The following is an 18,705-nucleotide window of genomic DNA, read 5'->3' on the forward strand; positions in this document are numbered from 1 at the left end:
CGTCCCATCCAGGTTAAGGGCTAAACCTGAGTCATTCTAGAAGGCTGATCTTGTCTCACCCATGAGACTTGATCAAAATTCTTACCTTCTACCATTTGGGGATCTTTACCCAAAGTCCCATCACGATTTCCTCATTTCTATTATTCAGTCATATCATTTTCAAGGATTTCGTCCCCCCAGAACCATTCAAGATAAGGTTTTAAGCCTGAAAAGCCATAATTTTCAAAATAATTCTTCCACACCCAGTTCAGATCTGCTGACTGGGGCATTTTCAAAATTTGGAGTGTTATCTTTGCCGCTAAGCTTGGCTTTCAACCGGCTTAGTAGCTAAGAGGGGCATCTGTGAACACCCCAAATTTTCAAAGTTTTGTAAAAATGACCCTTTTGCCCCTGGCTTCCTCTTCTAAGAAAATCAAAACCAAAATTCAGTTATTCTTCAGATTTTCTGGATTGAATTCTATTCAAACTCAATTTCGGAGCCGAACCCAGTGTTTAAGGTCCAAATCTGAGCCTCGTTACTCAATTTACAAATTGAAATTATAAAATACCAAAAACATTTTCTGAATGGCTTAAACAGCTCATTCAACACCCATTTGGATCCACTATTTTATATTTTCTCGATTCAAGGTCCAAACCTCAAATATCACTTTATATTCCGGATCCAATTTCTCTTTCTGAAGAATTTTCAGAGAAATAGCTTTGGATTCTCAGAAAAACTCTCTTTTGTAAATATTTTTGCAAAAATACAAAAAATTTAGTTTTAATCTTTGTTTTCTCATAAAACTTTAGGATTTTATTCTAAAAATGCAAAAAAATGAAAAATAATAAAATACCAAAAAAAATGGAAAAACTACGAGAAAAACAAATGGTTTTTAAGTTTTTTTAAAAAGCTAATTTTGCTAAAAACCTCATTTTAAAACCATTTTTATGAAAAATCTTGTTGAGGGATCCGCTTTTTGGAAAATCAGAAAATTCATGAACAAAGCTTCGCACACAAGCTTTATTCTTGAGAAAACTCTCTTTCTACCTCTCGCTCATTCTGGAAACATCCTATATCGCCCCTCTCTCTCAACCTTCACAACCCCCCCCCCCTGGAAAAACCTCTTTCCGCTCTCGATCTCCATCTATTTGCCTTGCCCTCTTCCTCCTCCGCCCATCGCCAACGACCTGCCCTCCTCACAGATCACCCGTCGATCTCTAACAAACCCCCACTTTCCCGATCCTTCTCCCCCCCTCGTTAAAAGGGACACGAAGGGAAATCCTCAAGGAGGAGAGTGAGGATCATCCCCCGCCTCTGCATTCGGACGCATACCTCCTCCTCTGCTTGTCTATTGGTCCCGCTAAAAGAGCACTGACTCCCCCTTTCAAGATCGTTGTAACCCGTTTAGGTGAGTATCACTTCTTCGTTCGTTTCCTCTGATTCCTTTTTTTTTAAATTAATTTCGGCCCCCATTAATGCACTATTGAGTCATGTTGGGTTGCTTACACAACACCAATCCCCCTCTCGTGCAACATTAAACAGAATTCTTAGAATTTCGACATCTTAACTTCCGTAGTAACAAATTTTCTTTCAGATTCCTTTTCATTTTACAATGCTTCACTGTGCATCGAGTTCACTTTATATTCGCAATTAGTTAAAAAGTCTGGCTGGGTGTGAAAGAATTAATTTAGATGATGATGGTAGATATGGAATGGAGAATGAAGAGGAAGATTCATCTCATCAAAATGAGGCTCGGTCTTAGCCTTTAACCTGGATGGGACGGGAAACAAAATACCTCATCAGAATGAGGCTCAGGTTTAACCCCTTGACGTGATCGGAAAATGAAATACATCATCAAATGAGGCTCAGGTGTATACCCTTAACCTGATTGGGCGGAAAATGAAATACCTCATCAAAGGAGGCTCAGGTTTATACCCTTAACCTGATTGGGCGGAAATAAAATATCTCATCAAATGAGGCCCAAGTTTATACCCTTAACCTGATTGGGCAGAAAATGAACAGAATCCTTGAAAGAAGAGACCGTGATGGAACCTTCGGATTTTGCTCAATAAATCCGACAAGGGTTTTCCAAAAGGATGAAAATGGGGTCCCTAAAGTTTGAAAAGGGGTTTGATTTTGGGCGCCTCATTGTTGAGACTAACTAACTTTTGAAATTGGTGACCTTTTGCGAGAAAATGATTGGTGGCTTAACCTCAAGCCGAAATTGGACTGTCTATGGTGGGACAGTGGGGACACAAAGAAGTGTGCAAATCTGAGAGCCCAGGCGCTCAGATTATACCAAAGAAGGGAAAGAATCTTGAAAACTCCCGTTATCAAGTCCTAAGGGTGAGCCTCAAGCTCTCGCTTCATGCCAGGATAGCTAGAAAATATTGTCAAAATGTTGGAAAATTGTTGTTGATGTAAAATGATTGAAAGTGATGCACATTGTTTTGAAGATATTCCCTCTTTTCTACCTGAAGTATTACCTCCGACTGGGCTTAACTCCGTAGAATCAAGATTCGAATTCAAATTGCTTGCTATTGACTTTCTTTCAAGAAAGCTATCAATTTCCTTGATAAGAACAGAAAAGAGAGTATTCTTAATATTGTGAAAGCAATTGGTGAAAGAATATTGATAATAGAATTTCACAAAATTTAAAGAGGATTCTTGGCAGATTCGGCAGTTTGATATCCTGGGATTCTTTTCTCAGATTGGTCTTTCTACCTGTACACGTTTTTTGACAAAATTGGATGTTTTGTGGGTTTCTGGGTATTTTATTACATCATCCTTCATTTTGGAGATGTTCTAGCTTTTTCTCTCTTTTTAGAAGGGTACGTTATAAACTCCTTCATCTTGGAGATGTTCGAATCCTCCTTTGCCTTAGGGATTATATTGATGATATTGGCTAATTGGCTGGTGGTCTCTTAATGATAGCTGAAATTAAATATCTTTTAGGGTTTGTCGGGAGGCTCATCGCAGTCGCCTTCATCTTGACAGTGCTCTAAACTTTCCTTGGAAGGATCCGTCACAAACTCCTTTATCTCAGAGATGATCCAAATTTTCTTTGGCCCTGGGGGTCTACTCGCTTAATTCATCTTCATCTTGACGACAATTGAGAGATCCCTTTTGCAGATATTTAATTGCAGCTTAGGTGATTGAGGAGATATGAAGATTGAGTGGATTTTTTTGTATCACCTAGGATATTTCGACTGCCTTATCTTTACAAGAATGATCTTTAAAAATGTACCATTGACTGCGATCAATACTGATCACTTATGGCTTAACAACAATATTGAATTTTCTTTGCTGGACATATCGGGGATTTATTCTTCATCCTTTTGGTTGGCCAATAGAAAGAATTTGAATTTTGAATCCTTCTTCACGAAAGCTTTGTTCTTTCGGAAATAATATTGGAGGTATTCTAAGGTAATGTTTTTGTGCAATAAAAATTTTGAAATCAACAAATATTTAATAACAAATTGGCAAAATTTTCTTGAAATCCTTCATGAAAGCGAGCATTTGAAGCACAACGCGACTCATCCATGTCAAAAATTCTCTTCTCCTTTCCCCAAAGGAGAAGATTCAGGAATTGGAAATAGAAATTACTCCTCTCTTCCCTGAAGAGGAGATGTTTGCAAAATGAACTTTCGAAGAGAAATTAAGTTTTCGTCAAAACTTCCTAACATTAGGCTTCTCTTATGGAAAGGGGGCCGGTAATGGTGAGGTCGGTGAATTGGTCATGAAGGAGAGAGTCCATCACACTCTCCCTGAAAGGAGGGTCCTTCATGATGAAATGGCCTAGTATGAAATTGGGATTACAAGGAAAAAGAACTTCCGTCGAAGTCCTCCCTAAACTAATCCTTGTATGAAATTGGAATTTTGTTTTGCAAACAGTTCACAAAGACACGAGTCCCTTCAAACTCTCCCTGAAAAGGGGCTAAGTGAACAAAGGATAGCATGCAAAAAGAACGAGCTCCCTCAAACTCTCCCTGTAAAAAGGGTCTCTTGTAAGAGAAATGTTTGAAATTTGTATTGGGTGACCAAAAGGGTCAAAATTGGAAATTGAAATTTTGAAATTTTGAATTTTGAAATTGAAAATTGAAAATTGGAAATTGATTGACCCGAAGGTCAAAATTGGAAATTTGGAATTTGGAATTTGGAAATTGGAAATTGAAAATTGAAAATTGGAAATTGGAAATTGATTGACCCGAAGGTCGAAATTGGAAATTGTAAATTGGAAATTGGAAATTGGAAATTGGAAATTGGAAATTGGAAATTGGAAATTGGAAATTGGAAATTGAAAATTGGAAATTGGAAATGGAAAATTGGAATTTGATTGACCCGAAGGTCAAAATTGGAAATTTAGAATTTGAAAATTAGAAATGGGAAATTGGGAAATTGAAAATTAGAAATTGGTTGACCCGAAGGTCAGATTATCAGAATGGAGTGACCCAAAGGTCTGATAAAGATTGTTTGGTTCGCAGGCCTGAAGATTAACATTGATTCTAAATCCCAATGCAAGACTAATGTTGCGACCAGTATGAAGACCGAATTTTGATAAAATACCAGTACGAGCACTGGATTTTAAAAGGTTACCAGTACGAGCACTGGATTTTAAAAAGGTTACCAGCACGAGCACTGAATTTTTAAAGGTTACCAGTACGGGCACTGGATTTTGAAAGATTACCAATACAAATACAAGATTTGGTAAAGTAACCAAGGCGAGATTGGATCTCATAAAAGAACCAATTAAAAAATTGGATTTAACCGGACCAGTGGAAAACTGGGTTTGATCGGAAGCTTTTAATCGAAATTCAAATCTTTAAGGAAAGACTAGATGAATTGGATTTTGAAAGAAAATTCGAGTCACAACTCGGATCCTCTAGATCAATCTAGAATTTGGAGGAAAGAAAATTAGATGAACTGGATTTGGGAGAAAGATCGAGTCAGGACTCGGATTTTCTAGACCAATTCTGAATTGGATTTGGAAGAAGAATCGAGTCGGAACTCGGATCTTCTAGACCAATTCTAGAATATTGAGGAAAGAAAATTGGATGAATTGGATTTGGAAGAAAATTTAAGTCGGGACTCAGATTTTCTAGACCAATTCTGAATTGGATTTGGAAGAAGATTTGAGTCGGAACTCGGATCTTCTAGACCAATCCTAGAATCTTGAGGAAAAAAAATGAGATGAATTGGATTTGGAAGAAAATTCGAGTCAGAACCCGGATTTTCTAGACCAATTCTGAATTGGATTTGGAAGCAAATTCGAGTCGGAACTCGAATTTTCTAGACCAATTTAAGACATTTGAAGGAAAGAAAATTAGATGAATTGGATTTGGAAGAAAATTTGAGTCGGAACTCAGATTTTCTAGACCAATTCTGATTTGGATTTGGAAGAAGATTCGAGTCGGAACTCGGATCTTTTAGACCAATTATAAAATCTTGAGGAAAGAAAATTGGATGAATTGGATTTGTAAGAAAATTTGATTCGGGACTCAGATTTTCTAGACCAATTCTGAATTGGATTTGAAAGAAAATTCGAGTTGGAACTCGGATCTTCTAGACCAATTCAAGATGTTTGAAGGAAAGAAAACTAGATGAATAGAATTTGGGTTTGGAAACATTGACTAGGAAGAAAGCAAAATCAGATTTAAGAGTTTCCACCAATAAAATAGGATTTAGAAAAGTATCAGCACAAGAACCAGATTTTGGAAGAGTACCAGTACGAGCACTGGACTTTAAAAAGTACCAGCGCGAGCACTGGGTTTTGAAAAAGTCTGACCAGTGAATATCAAATTTAGAGGGTTCAACCAGTAAAAATCGGATTTAGTGAAAACCTGATTTAGAAAGTTCGACCAGTAAAAACCGGATTTAAAAGGTTCGACTAGTAAAAACCGGATTTAAAAAGTTTGACTAGTAAAAACCGGATTTAAAAAGTTCGACAAGTGACAACCGGATTTCGGAAGTTTCACCAATGAAAACTGGATTTAGAAAATTCGACCAGTAAAAACCGGATTTAAAAGGTTCGACCAGTAAAAACCAGATTTAAAAAGTTCGACCAATAAAAACCGGATTTAAAAAGTTCGACCAGTGAAAACCGGATTTAGGAAGTTCGACCAGTGAAAACTGGATTTAGAAAGTTCGACCAATAAAAACCAGATTTAAAAGGTTCGACCAGTGAAAACTGGATTTAGGAAGTTCGACCAGTGAAAACTGGATTTAGGAAGTTCGACCAGTGAAAACCGGATTTAGAAAGTTCGACTAGTGAAAACTGGATTCTAAAAGTTCGACCAGTAAAAATTGGATTTAGGAAGTTCAACCAGTGAAAACTGGATTTAGAAAGTAGGCTTCACCCGAAGGTTGACCAGTAAAATGGTTTTGATAAAAATTCAACACGAAGGACGAACTTGAAAAAGGCTGGTGTTTGGAAAGCGCTTGATGATTGTAATGTGAGATTTTCAATCTTCACCCTCATGATGACCTCGACAAATGCCACAGGTTTCAGGATTTATCCCTTATCCTGAATGAGTATTGGATTGATGCAAGTTGATGTATGCAAAAATGCAAATGAATGCAAAATGATGTAAATTAGTACACATGTGTGCAAAATGAGAGATTTGCTTGATCCTGCCTGCATACCGAATGTTTTGAAGACAACTTTCAAAATAATGCCCAGTGTAATGGGGGAGTAAGATATTGGACGAAGGGATAAATAATTGATATTTGAGGAACATTCTCTGAAGATAACAATAGAAAGATTGACGATGTGCTTCTTGATAGATTCGGGAGGCACTCTGAAAGAGGTTACTCCTTGTAAAAAGATATTTTGTAAAGAAGGAAAAATACAAAAGATGACGCCAAGCTATGAGGAAGATTGATAATTTTATTGATGAAGGAGATGGGACCATGCCATCTATATAAAATGACAAAAACAAAAAGCATGAATGAAAGAGTGTTGGCCTTGTCGCTCTTAGGGTGCTGATGAGCTGGCTGCTTTATCCTCTTCTTTGCCTTCCACAAGGATATTTTTATCGATATAGTCTTGAATAATATTCCTGAGAACGAAGCAGTACTCGGTATCATGCCTCATGGCCCAATGAAAATTGTAGAATTGATCTTTAAATCTTCTCCTAATGATAGGAGGATCATCGACTCTTGGGAGCTTAATCATCTCATTGGCCAACATATACTCAAGGATTTCTTCACGTGACTGATCTAGAGGAGTAAAATCACGTTTAAAACTCCAGTTGTCGTGCTCCGACTTTTCTTGAGGTCTCGACCCTTGCTCAAGAGTTTACTGAGGTTGTCTATCATACTGAGGGATCGATTTGCCTTTCTGATCATTTTTGTTGGGATTTGACCCTCCTGAACCATAACTGTGATCTTTCCCATTTCCTTTGTTATGATTCTTGCTATTATTGGCAGAGTAGGTAAAATGGGTTTTCATCTTTGATTCTTGCTGACCGCTGTTCTTAGTAAACATGAAGCCTTCATAAGATCCGTTCTCTATACTCAACTCGAGCCATTCGGCTCGCTCTGTCAGTTCTATAAAGGTTTTTGACGGAGAGGTGGAAATCAGTCCCCTTAAGGGTTGCGAGAAGTTACTCAGGATCAAAGATAGTGTGTGTCCCTCTGATATTGGATCACGCATCTTGTTACAAGAGGATCTCCACCTATGAATAAAATCCCTGGCTTTCTCATTTTCTTTCTGCTTCAGACTGCAGAGGTGGTTGAGAGTCGGGAGAGCTTCGACATTGAATAAAAAGCGCTCAATAAACAAATTGACCACTTTGTCAAACTCTTTCAGCTCTATGGGGTTAATGTGTTCCGAATACCATTTTGCTGCAATACCCTCCAAACTGCGAGGGAAACAAAGAAATAAGGCTCGGTTATTCCTTCTGAACTTGGAACACTCTGCAAAGAATAGGGCAAGATGGGCTTTTGGATTGCCCGAACCATCAAACTTGATGAATTTCTTGGGGAGATTGTCAAGATCATCATCCCCATCCAGTTCGTCATAGAAGTCTTTGCTTGTAAAGACCCTTTTGCTCTTGTCACGAGCTTGAAGATCCTTGACCATTTTAACCACATCTCGGAGTTGTGGCTGAGTAGGATCGTCAACGAACTGATTCCTGGACTTGTAAGCCGACCCCTGCCCCTGAGTCGATCTTCTAAATTCTTGTTGAGTCTCATATTCTTTATCAGTATCATCTGCTAATTCTGCTTCATCAGATGTTTCTTCATGACGATTCTTCTTTTTAGTGATCTTTACATTCTTGGTTGTATGACCCTTAGTCTTTCGCTTGATCTGGGTCTGCTTTGTACTGGCTTCAACTTGCTCTGCCAGCATCTTGCTCATCATCTTTTTGAACATGACATATATTTGGGGATCGATGACATCATCTGCTTGCTGATCCTGGCTTTTGACTGATCGAGGTGAGTCCATTTCTTCTTCTGAAGTTGTTTAATATGCAATGCCTTCGACTGATGCAGTTTTCTTTCCTGACTTCGTCTGGACCATTAAGTATCGCGAATGTTCTCTGCAGGGCAAAACTGAGGATTAACTGTTGAAAATGGTTTTGAGTAGGGAATATTTGTTGAATATTTGGTAGACAATTTGAAGGATGTTCCATTACTAGGAACTGAGTCGTCGCTGAAGTCACGACAATTACGCTGCTACTCTTTACAAAATAAACAACTGGAAGTAAGCCTTGTTACCTAGGCGAGGTTGTCAAACTAGGATAAAAATTAAAGGAATTATATTTGATGTCTTCTTTTAAATCGTTGTAATTTTGAAAAGATTTTTAAATGAAAAACATGTGAAAACCAGACATCAAATAATAAAAACCGGTTCTCACTAGTGGATGAGACCGGGTCGAACTCAGGGAACGAGAATATTTCGTATTCAAGTACACAAATCTAAACTATTCTTTATTTCCGAATTATTGAAATGTAAAATGTTTAAGAAAAGTAAAACAACTAACTATTACAACAAATGAATACCCTTCGCAGAGGGCGTAAAGTGCAATATTTACAAACCCAATTAAAATCCTAATTCTAAAGTAAAAAGTAAAAAGAAGCTTTATTCTTCGTACTTCGTGTCACGTAATCGCTTCCGCTCCAGTCCTGTGCTATCCTGCACAATTCAAATGAACACGAGCAGTACCAGAGAGAGAAGGAAAACTATACTAAACTGACTAAATGCTAAAAATACAAAAGAACTTAGGCAAGAATTTAAATGACAATTTCATATGAAAATGAATTCTAATTAAATCTAATTAACTAGTTACTAATTAACTAAGATTAACTGTAATGTAAAACAGAGAACTCAGCATGTAAAACTTAGGAAAAACAAATATTGAACAAACAAAAATTTAAAGAATGAACAACAAGAATTCATATAGTGAAGAAACATGAAAATCAAGGAATGAAAAAAAATAAAGAAAGATGCAAATGCTAACCAGGGAATTAAAAAAATTTAACAAAAACAGGAAAATCAACTTTAAACACAAATTGAATGTATTAAAAAAAAACAAGAAATAATGACATGTAAAAACAAGAAATGAATTATAGACCAAAATATGAAGGAATTAAAAAAAACTAGAAATTGAGATGCAAGAACAAACAAGAATTTAGAGAAAATAAAAACCAGACTCAACATGTAAGAAAATTATATGAATAGTAAACAGGAAAATTAATAAACTCACATCTAATGAAAAACGGATTCAGCATAAAAAAAAAATAGAAACAAGACTGTAAAACAAAACAGGAAATGATTAACTGAACTATGTAGAAGCATAAAAAAAAAATTACATGGATTAAGCAAACAAGAATTTCAGAATGAACAAAGAAAACAGAAAATCAAAAGAATGAGGAAACTGGAATTTAATGCAATGAGTAAGAACAAAATGCAAAATAATGAAAGAATGAAAAATATGAAAATAACATGCTAAACAAAACAGGAAAATAGGTGCATAACAGGAAAATCAAACGATGAACATAAATTGCAAAAACAACAAAACAGGAAAATGATGTGCGATGGAAGAATTAACTACAAAAAATTAAAACGACAAAGATTAAGACTGAAGACACTAAAGAAAACAAAACTTACAGAAAAAAACTAAAATGACTACAGGAAATCGAAAATTGTAACAGTAAACAAAATGAGATGCATGACATTGTGAGCATGAGAGAAAAAAAATAGAACTGGAATAACAACTATCTAGAATTTTTTTCGTTTTTCTTTTTCACACAGAATTTAATTGAATAAGAAGAAGAAGAAGAAGAAGTAGATGAAGAATTTGAAAGAAGAAGATGCTAAAGATCGGAGGAAGAAGAAGAAGAAGAAGAACATGAAGAAGATCTGAAGAAGAGAAGAGGAAGAAGAAGAAGAAGAAGAAGAAGAAATCGGAAGAAGAGAAGAGGAAGAAGAGAAGAGGAAGAAGAAGAAGAAGAAGTGAAGAAGAGGAAGAAACAGACTTACCGTGAAATGGAGGAAATCGGGGAGATGTTGGCGGCCTCCACCACCAGCCGTCACCGGACTGAAGCTCCACCACCACCGCCGGCTGAAGGAGATGAGAAAAGTAGGGAGAATGGGAAGGTAGGGAAAGGAAGAAGCCGGTGTTGGTGGAGGAGGGTGAGAAAAGAGGGAAAGAGAGGGAAAGAGGAGAAAGAGGGAAAGTTCAGGCGTATGAGGGAGGCGCCCTTTGAGATTTCATTTTTTTGGGTTTTAAAAACAAACAAACCGGTTTGAAACCAGTTTGTTGTTGTTTTATTTTATTATTCAGTTTAAAAACAAAAAAAACAAAACCGGCTTGAATCGGTTCAAAACAGAATTTTTTTTTCTTAGTTAAAAATAAAAAACCGTGTAAACTGGTTTATTAGAAAAAAAAAATTCAAAAAGTTACAAACAAAATTTTTTTTTATAAAGAAACTCACAAACTATTCTAACTATATTTTTTTTCTTTTCTAAAAAAAAAAACAAACACTTAAAATGCATATAAAACTATTTTTCTCCATTTTTTATTTTTTTATTTTTATTTTTAATAAAAGCTAAAACTAAACTACTATGACTATAACAAAAACTTAAAATAGGCATAAAATGTAAAATAGAACTATTTTTCATGCATTTTCTATTTTTAAATCATTTTAGCACATTTACTCAAAAACTAACATAAAATTGGGTTTTTAAAACATTATTTTATAAAATCATGCATATTTTAATGTTAATTAACCCTGAAATATATGCATGATCAAATACCCCCATGCTTATGTTTTGCTAGTCTTCGAGCAAACTAGAAAAATGCAAGAAATCAAACTATCACCTAACTCACTTTCGTAGGAATCACGGTTGCATTTAGCTTATGCAACAAGCCCTTTCAACCCCTAGGTTACCCCAGTGGACGAGTAAGGTCTCGTGAGGGTTTGCAGTGATGCTACCCACAAACATCTCTGTCATGTATGCATAATATTACACCTCCTCATAAGCAGTAGGTAATTAAAGACTTTGTTTTCACAAATATTTCCTGTTACAAAAAAAATCAAAACATAATTAGAATCTTTTATCTACTACCACAGAAAAAGAATTTCTTTCACTTTTCTAAATATCACAATAATTTATGTTTTATTCTTAGAAAATCCAATAAAAACATATTATTATTTACTTATCCTCACTCATATGTTTTCTGCACAGGTTTTCTCAATCACACTTCTAAGCACTGAACTTTTCTTTCTTTTTCATCTCTTTTCTCGATTTTTTCATTTTTTTCACGCTTTTTCTTTTTGCGCACTTATTTTTCTCTTATAGCTTGTGTGTGGTCTGCTTTTATGCCTTGTGCAATGTCAATATCTTCTATACTTTTTCAATGCATACCAAAAGATATCAACTAAGACATAAAAGTGACTTCCTTCATTCACCCTTATAACATGAGAGTCAAACATTTCAACTTGTATCTGTTCTCAGTTACTTAGGATCACGAAGTTTTCCACTCTCCTTTTCGAAAATGGAATTTAAAGTTTCAACTTACATCTAAGTTCCATATACTAAGGATTGTGGAATTATCCAAACAACCTAACGCATGCTATATTTTTTTTCTTTTGAGCTCATTTTTACGCTTTTGTTTATTTGCTTAGTTTTTCAAAAATAGAACTATGCATATTCATATTTATGATTCAAAATAAATTATAACATGTATCTATCATCATTTCTTTGAAATCCGCATAAACAACCATAATTTTTTTTTATCTATGTCAAAAAAAAAAATCGTGGGGCTTAAAAATCCTCTAAAAACATCAGATTTGAAATAACATTCATATAAGTTCAAACTCTTTCTTTAAAAATCTACTCTTCATGAGAGACGTGTAAACATGTGCAAGAACGTAAACAGAAATATCAAGGTGTGCAAACTACACCCTCCCCCATGCTTGAATGACACTGTCCCAGTGGCACTCCCCCATGCTTATATGAAACTACGTGAATGTACATGAGAGAAATAAATGAGGGAAAAGAGTAGAATAACCTGACATGAATTAAAAATGCACGTTCTATGAAGATAATGAATGCAATGTATACATGACAAAACATAAAACTCATAGAATGAAACAAAAAGAACATGAAAAACTCATGAAAAAAACTAAAAAGTAAAAACAAAATAAAATCTATAAATTCTAAGCAAATCTAATACTATACAAGATATGGGTTGCCTCCCATAAAGCGCTAAGTTTCACGTCCCCAGCCAGACGGATCCCTAGAAAAATCCTTCATCGTCCATGAGATCAATGGACATGAAGTCAGGCTCAACCGGGCTCTATGTAGAAAAGAGTGTCATCTATGACACTGCGCACTGTGTTTCCATCCCGTCTACCTCTAACTGTAGGATCATAACTCTCTCGACATGAAGAACAGAGATTAGTCTCATCTGAGAGACTGTTCAATAAATGAGAGTCTAAGACCGACCGAGTATCAATGAATGCAACTTCAGACAAGTGGTGAATATGATCAGGCTTGACTTGGTCAAGCACCTTCTGCATCTGCACCTCTTGCTTACTAAAAATAATCGGTGATCTTAAAAGCTGAGAAAATGGGGCTTTATGTGAAGACTGTAACAACTGAGAGCCTTGCCCCTTCTGCTGAGGTATAACGAAAATCGACTCGACAGTGGAAATGATATGGGGCTCATGAGTCGATTCCTGAATGGGATGATACATCTTCCCACTTTGAAGGGATGTATCAGATTTGACTTGCTCATCATGTGAAGCAGTGGGATGCAAGTCAAATGACATGGAATTCTCTCCCTTTGAGATAACAGAATTACTAGATGGGTTCCCCTCGCTTTGCCTACTGAAGGTCTCAACCAACTGTCCCATTTGAGTCTCTAGCTTGGCTATTGACTGCGTATGGGAACTCAAAACTTGTAATATCCTATCTTGGAAGGATTGACTAAATGAAGGCTCATGAGAATGGGGTTGAGTATAAGCAGGTTGGGCTGGAGGATGAACTTGTGGAAAAATGGGATGCGAGTAACCTTGTGAAGGGTTACTGGGTCTACACTGTGTCTGGGAGGGCTGATGGGATGGGGAAATAAACTGGTTTCGCCAACCTGGGTTATATGAGGATGTAAATGAATCAGGCATGGGTTTAGCGAAACCTTGGGCAACATTCACCTTCTCCTGAACGAATTCAGGATATAATGGCGTTGCCGGACAATTCGCAACACAGTGTGCAGGGCTAGCACATAGCTCGCACACTCTTTCTATTGGACTTCTCGAAGAATTGGCTAGGAATTGATCTAACTTCTTAGTCAACTGATCAACCTTGGTACGCAATTCTAACTCAGACCCAACTTCGGAAATCCCAACTTTCCTAGGACCACTAGACAGAGATGTAGTCCTATCGAGCCGTGAAGACAAGGTATGATGCATCGTGTTTTCACTCAAGGTCTCGAATAGAGACCACGCCTCGTCCTCACTTTTGAGCATAAAAGTGCCCCCACAAGACGAATCAACCATTTGACGATGCTTCTCAGTAAGCCCGTCATAAAAATACTGCACCAACTACCAACGAGGCACCTGGTGATGGGGACACTTGCGGAGAAGATCTTTCAATCTCTCCCAAGACTCGTGAAACTGTTCTCCTTCAATTTGAGAAAAACTGGTTATAGCTTTACGAAACTGGTTCGTCTTACCAATTGGGAAATATTTTTTTTAAAATTCTCTTTGCATTCCTTCCCAAGTAGTAATACGAACCGTCTTAAGAGATTTTAGCCAGTGCTTGGCTTTATCTTTGAGAGAGAACGGAAACAAAGTCAACCGCATAGCATCATCTCCAAAGTTATTGATTCGCACAGTCGAGCAAATCTCAAGAAATTCATCGAGATGACGATATGGGTCCTCATTGCTAAGGCCATAAAAAGAAGGTAACATTTGAATCACACTGGCCTTAATCTCAAAATGGCTCTCTCCTACATCAGGTCTCGTGATGCAGGAGGCGGGAGTATACGTATTTGGCATGAAGTACTCCCTCAAAGGACGGATCAATTGATGATCGTCAGTCATTGCGTACACCTTTGAGTAGACCGGTGTAGCACACGTCCTAACTTTGGGTTTTCTACCTAACTAACGCACTAAGCGGCCAAACCACGCAAACCACAAAGCGAGTGAACTAAAAACAACAAAAACTAAACAAACACCACGCAGTTACACATAACAGAGATTATGTAAAGAAATATGAAATCTATGTGTACGGTACCAATCGTACACAGTCACCTCTAAGGGAATCTGTTATCGTCGCGAAATTTTTCCCTCGTCTTCCCTTCCTCGCGGAAGAGAGAAAGAGGAGAAACGCTTTCGCGCTTCAAACTTTGACCGGATTTTGGAAATGGTTTTGAAATACTCGCCTCCATTTTTGAAAATTGCGGGAAAATCCATGGGATGGGGCTCGACCTGTCGGTACGAGGTTCGACCGTTCCTGCCGCCTTTAACAGGGGTAATCAAACCAAGGACCAAAACTATGCTTGACTTAGCGAAATTATCAAAGTTATGTTCTATCCTAAATGCACAGAGAATTCAGGCATGTGCTATGAGATTTTGGAAAATGCCAGTTGGAAAACATGATGTATGTTCAGAAAAACATTTGGAGTTGGAAAGAATCTCTCAGGAAAAAGGTCAATTTCTCAGGAAACTCAGATAAAACAGGGTTTTTTGAAAACATGAGAAAGCTTATAAAGATGTGGAAAAATCAGAAATAGTTGAAAATCTTGGGAAAATGGAAGTGATTCTTGAGAAAAGATGAACCTTTTGAAAAGGGAAACACTTCTTAAGAAAACTTGGACTTTGAGAGTTTTCTTAGAAAAATGATGAAAAATTTATAGGAAAACTCATTGGAGAAGAAAATTCAAAACTTGGGGAATCGAAATCCTGGGAATTTTACCTTTTGAAATACTTGGAAATCGATTTTGGATCTTGAAGAAAGATTGGAAAACTCTTTTGAATATCTTAAGAAAATATCATTTTCCTGGGAAAACTGTGGAAAAACTTGTCTTTGGAAAACCGATTTTGAAAAATCCTTAGAATTTTTTGAGAAATCGATTTCTTGAGAATGAAGTTTTCTTGAGAAAATCTTGAGAAAATCAATGATTTTATGATGCAAATGACATAAGTGAATGAATGCACTTTGAAAAGATTTTCTAAGAGATTTGTTGGAAAAATATGCATTAAGTCAAGATAAATCTTTCACATATCCTGACTGTGGCCATGAATATGTTCAGAATTTAGTTGATTTGATGCACATGATTTTGAAAACTTTGGAAATATGATGTGCATTTTAAGATAGCCTAAGAGTGTAGGCTCAATGTGACTAGTAGAAAGATGATGGATCTGGGTCTCGTCCATATTCCGACTAGGGCCGTAAATATGGATCCCACCGAGTCCATTAACTCCCTAAGAGTTGGTGCACGTGCCATTCGTGAACATCCATAGTGCTTTTGAAATAAAATGCATGAATCATAGAAACAGGATATTGCATAAATTCAAACTATATGATATGCATCCTAGTCTAAGCAAGAAATTAAATCTCTTATTCCAAAATTTACAATATTACATCACTAAATAAAGGAAATAAAAGAAATTTGCAGACTTCAGCTCCTTCTTTGGAATGTCCATGCCAAGTTTGAAATAAAGTTAGATCAAATATGTGGGTTTTTCCAAGATTTTCCAATAATATTATGAAATTATTGGATTTAATTGGATATAAACCCTATTCTCATGCTTCCTTGATATTTTGAAATGATGAAAATGCTAGAAATTCAGTAGAAAACAGTTTGAAATTCGGAATTGGTGGTCAAAATGACCAAAATACCCCTAAAATTAAAGTTACACCTGTAAAATCAGGGTTTTTTGAAGGAAAACTTGGTAAAACTGAGATTTCGAAATTCAAATTGAATCAAATGATGATGAAATGCAGTAAGAGACATGATGACATACTGCTAAACACACTAAGACTGTAAAATCAGAATTCGACATTTTGCAATTTATCCAAAATAACAAATTTCGCTTTTTTTCGCTTGGATCCGGGTCCTGCGGGACCCTATTTTGGTATTATGGATGATCCGAACCTCAAATGGATTCCAAATTGCACCAAATTCGGTATGAAGCATATAAACACTCTGATAAACAACCTAGAATGATAAAAATCACGAAATGATATGATTTAAATGCTAAAATTCAAGGAAAGTCCTAAAAATGATGGATTTTGCCTATGGATCCGAACCAAATGCAATGCCTAATATGATAATGCAAGATTTACACCATGGAAACTTTTGATATTTTGCTGACTGCTAAAAGACCCAAAATGGAACATTTTTTGTTTTTATAGCCTCAGGATTTGAGCCATGGTGAGTTCAATAACAGAGATTTAGTTCTGACAGAGGTAAAAATCACACTAATCTGATGAAAAGTGCTAAAGAAATACAAAAAGGCCATGTAAATTTATGAAATTAATCAGAGTTATGCACGACACCTAAAGGAACAACTTTCATGTTTATGACTTTGGCATTTGATCAACGGAAACACAGATAAAAATATAACTATTTCTGCCCAAACTAACAGAACAGACAAATGTAGCAAAACAGGAGGCTGACAAGAACAATCCGAAGCAGGGATCAACACTGTTCTAAAAATTACAGGCTTTCAGATTAAAACAGAGAACATCTCGTACACCACTTTCACTTTTTACAGTTTTGGATTTGGAGCAACACACAAAGAGAAACCATAGCCCTAAGTCGATCCAAGATCTCAGAGGCCCAAATTAGGCTCTGACACGTGTCCCGAACTCTCGGATTTTTTTCAGACATATAAAAAAATCAGAAAAATCTGAAAAACTCATATTAAAAACTATACATTCTCCCGAGTTCAGAACATCTTTCGGATCGAAAATCAGATCTCCCATGAGGGATATCTCGATTTTACAAGTCGGCAAATGATTTTCAAAACGTATCCCGGGTAACAAAACCCGACTTGCCATTTTGAATGTTTACCGCAGTAAACAAATTCAAATGGCTCCGAATTTTTGGCAAAATTTTAGGGACACCTAAAGGCGCATTCCGTGATTTTTTTGGGATTTTTAATAAAAAACAAATGCATGAAATGATGTGTGGACTGACTGACAAAAACAGAGACCTACTGAAAATAAGCAGAATCGAAATAAAGGCTAAATTAATCCTAATTAATTCATAAAATATGCTAAATGAATGAAATAAAATGCAAATTAAACCTAGCTAATTATATGAATGTTAAAAATCATCAAGGAAGCATAACAAAACATTTTTATATATGTCGTTTTATGAGAATAGCTCAATCCATCCCTCGGATGAGCTCTTTCTTCAAACGACTCCCGATTCGGATTATAGAATCACATCAAGGGGAAAAGAAGTGCACCTTGCTTCGTTACGCAGCGTAGGAGCTCTTGAAAGGGGCAGCTATCATGAGCTTCCTTCGTCCTTCACTCCGAGCTTCGAATGGTCCACCAAAATCGAGCTCTGTTGGAATCAGATTGGCCAGGGCACGAACTTTACTCCACCTTCTTCAATGCGCCAAAGGGGGCACGATTTCCAAGGTTCAAAATCAGATGTTAGGAAGGCTAGGTCGGATTTTCCAAGTTCACAAGAGCTAAAAAAAATGATCTCTTTAGGCTGGGCGTGAACCCTTGTTTTTATAACTTTTCTGAAAAATTTTGAAATTCAAACAGGCTGGATCTGAGCCCTCCATGTGGCGCCATCTCAGGGGGTGTCATCTGAGGGGTTTGAAATTCGAATTTGTCTTTTGCAGGGAACCCTCAAGTGGCGCCACCTCAAAAGGTGTTTTGATTTTGAGAAAAATAAAAGAAAATGGAAATTTTGTGGGTGAGACACCTCAGCAGGGGGATTTGGAATTTTTTAAAAGTTAGCTTGATTCTCTCTGCAGGGAACTCCCAGAAGGCGCCACCTCAATGGGTGCTCTCTTGGAGTTTGAATTTCAAATTCACTTTTTGTAGGGAGTCCTCAGGTGGCGCCACCTCATGGTGGGCTACCTTTATTAAAAATAAAATAAAAAATAAAAAAAATGGAGCCAAGTGGAGTCCTGGAATGGTGCCACCTCAAAAGGTGTTTGACACATGTCAGAAGGACAGAGCAGTGGGCTCAGAAGGCGCCACCTCAGAGGAATTTGAATTCTACCTTTTCTGGAGAAAG

This window comes from Nuphar pumila, chromosome 14, assembly GCF_984573655.1.
Source record: "Nuphar pumila chromosome 14, dmNupPumi1.hap1.1, whole genome shotgun sequence".
Lineage (NCBI taxonomy): Eukaryota > Viridiplantae > Streptophyta > Magnoliopsida > Nymphaeales > Nymphaeaceae > Nuphar > Nuphar pumila.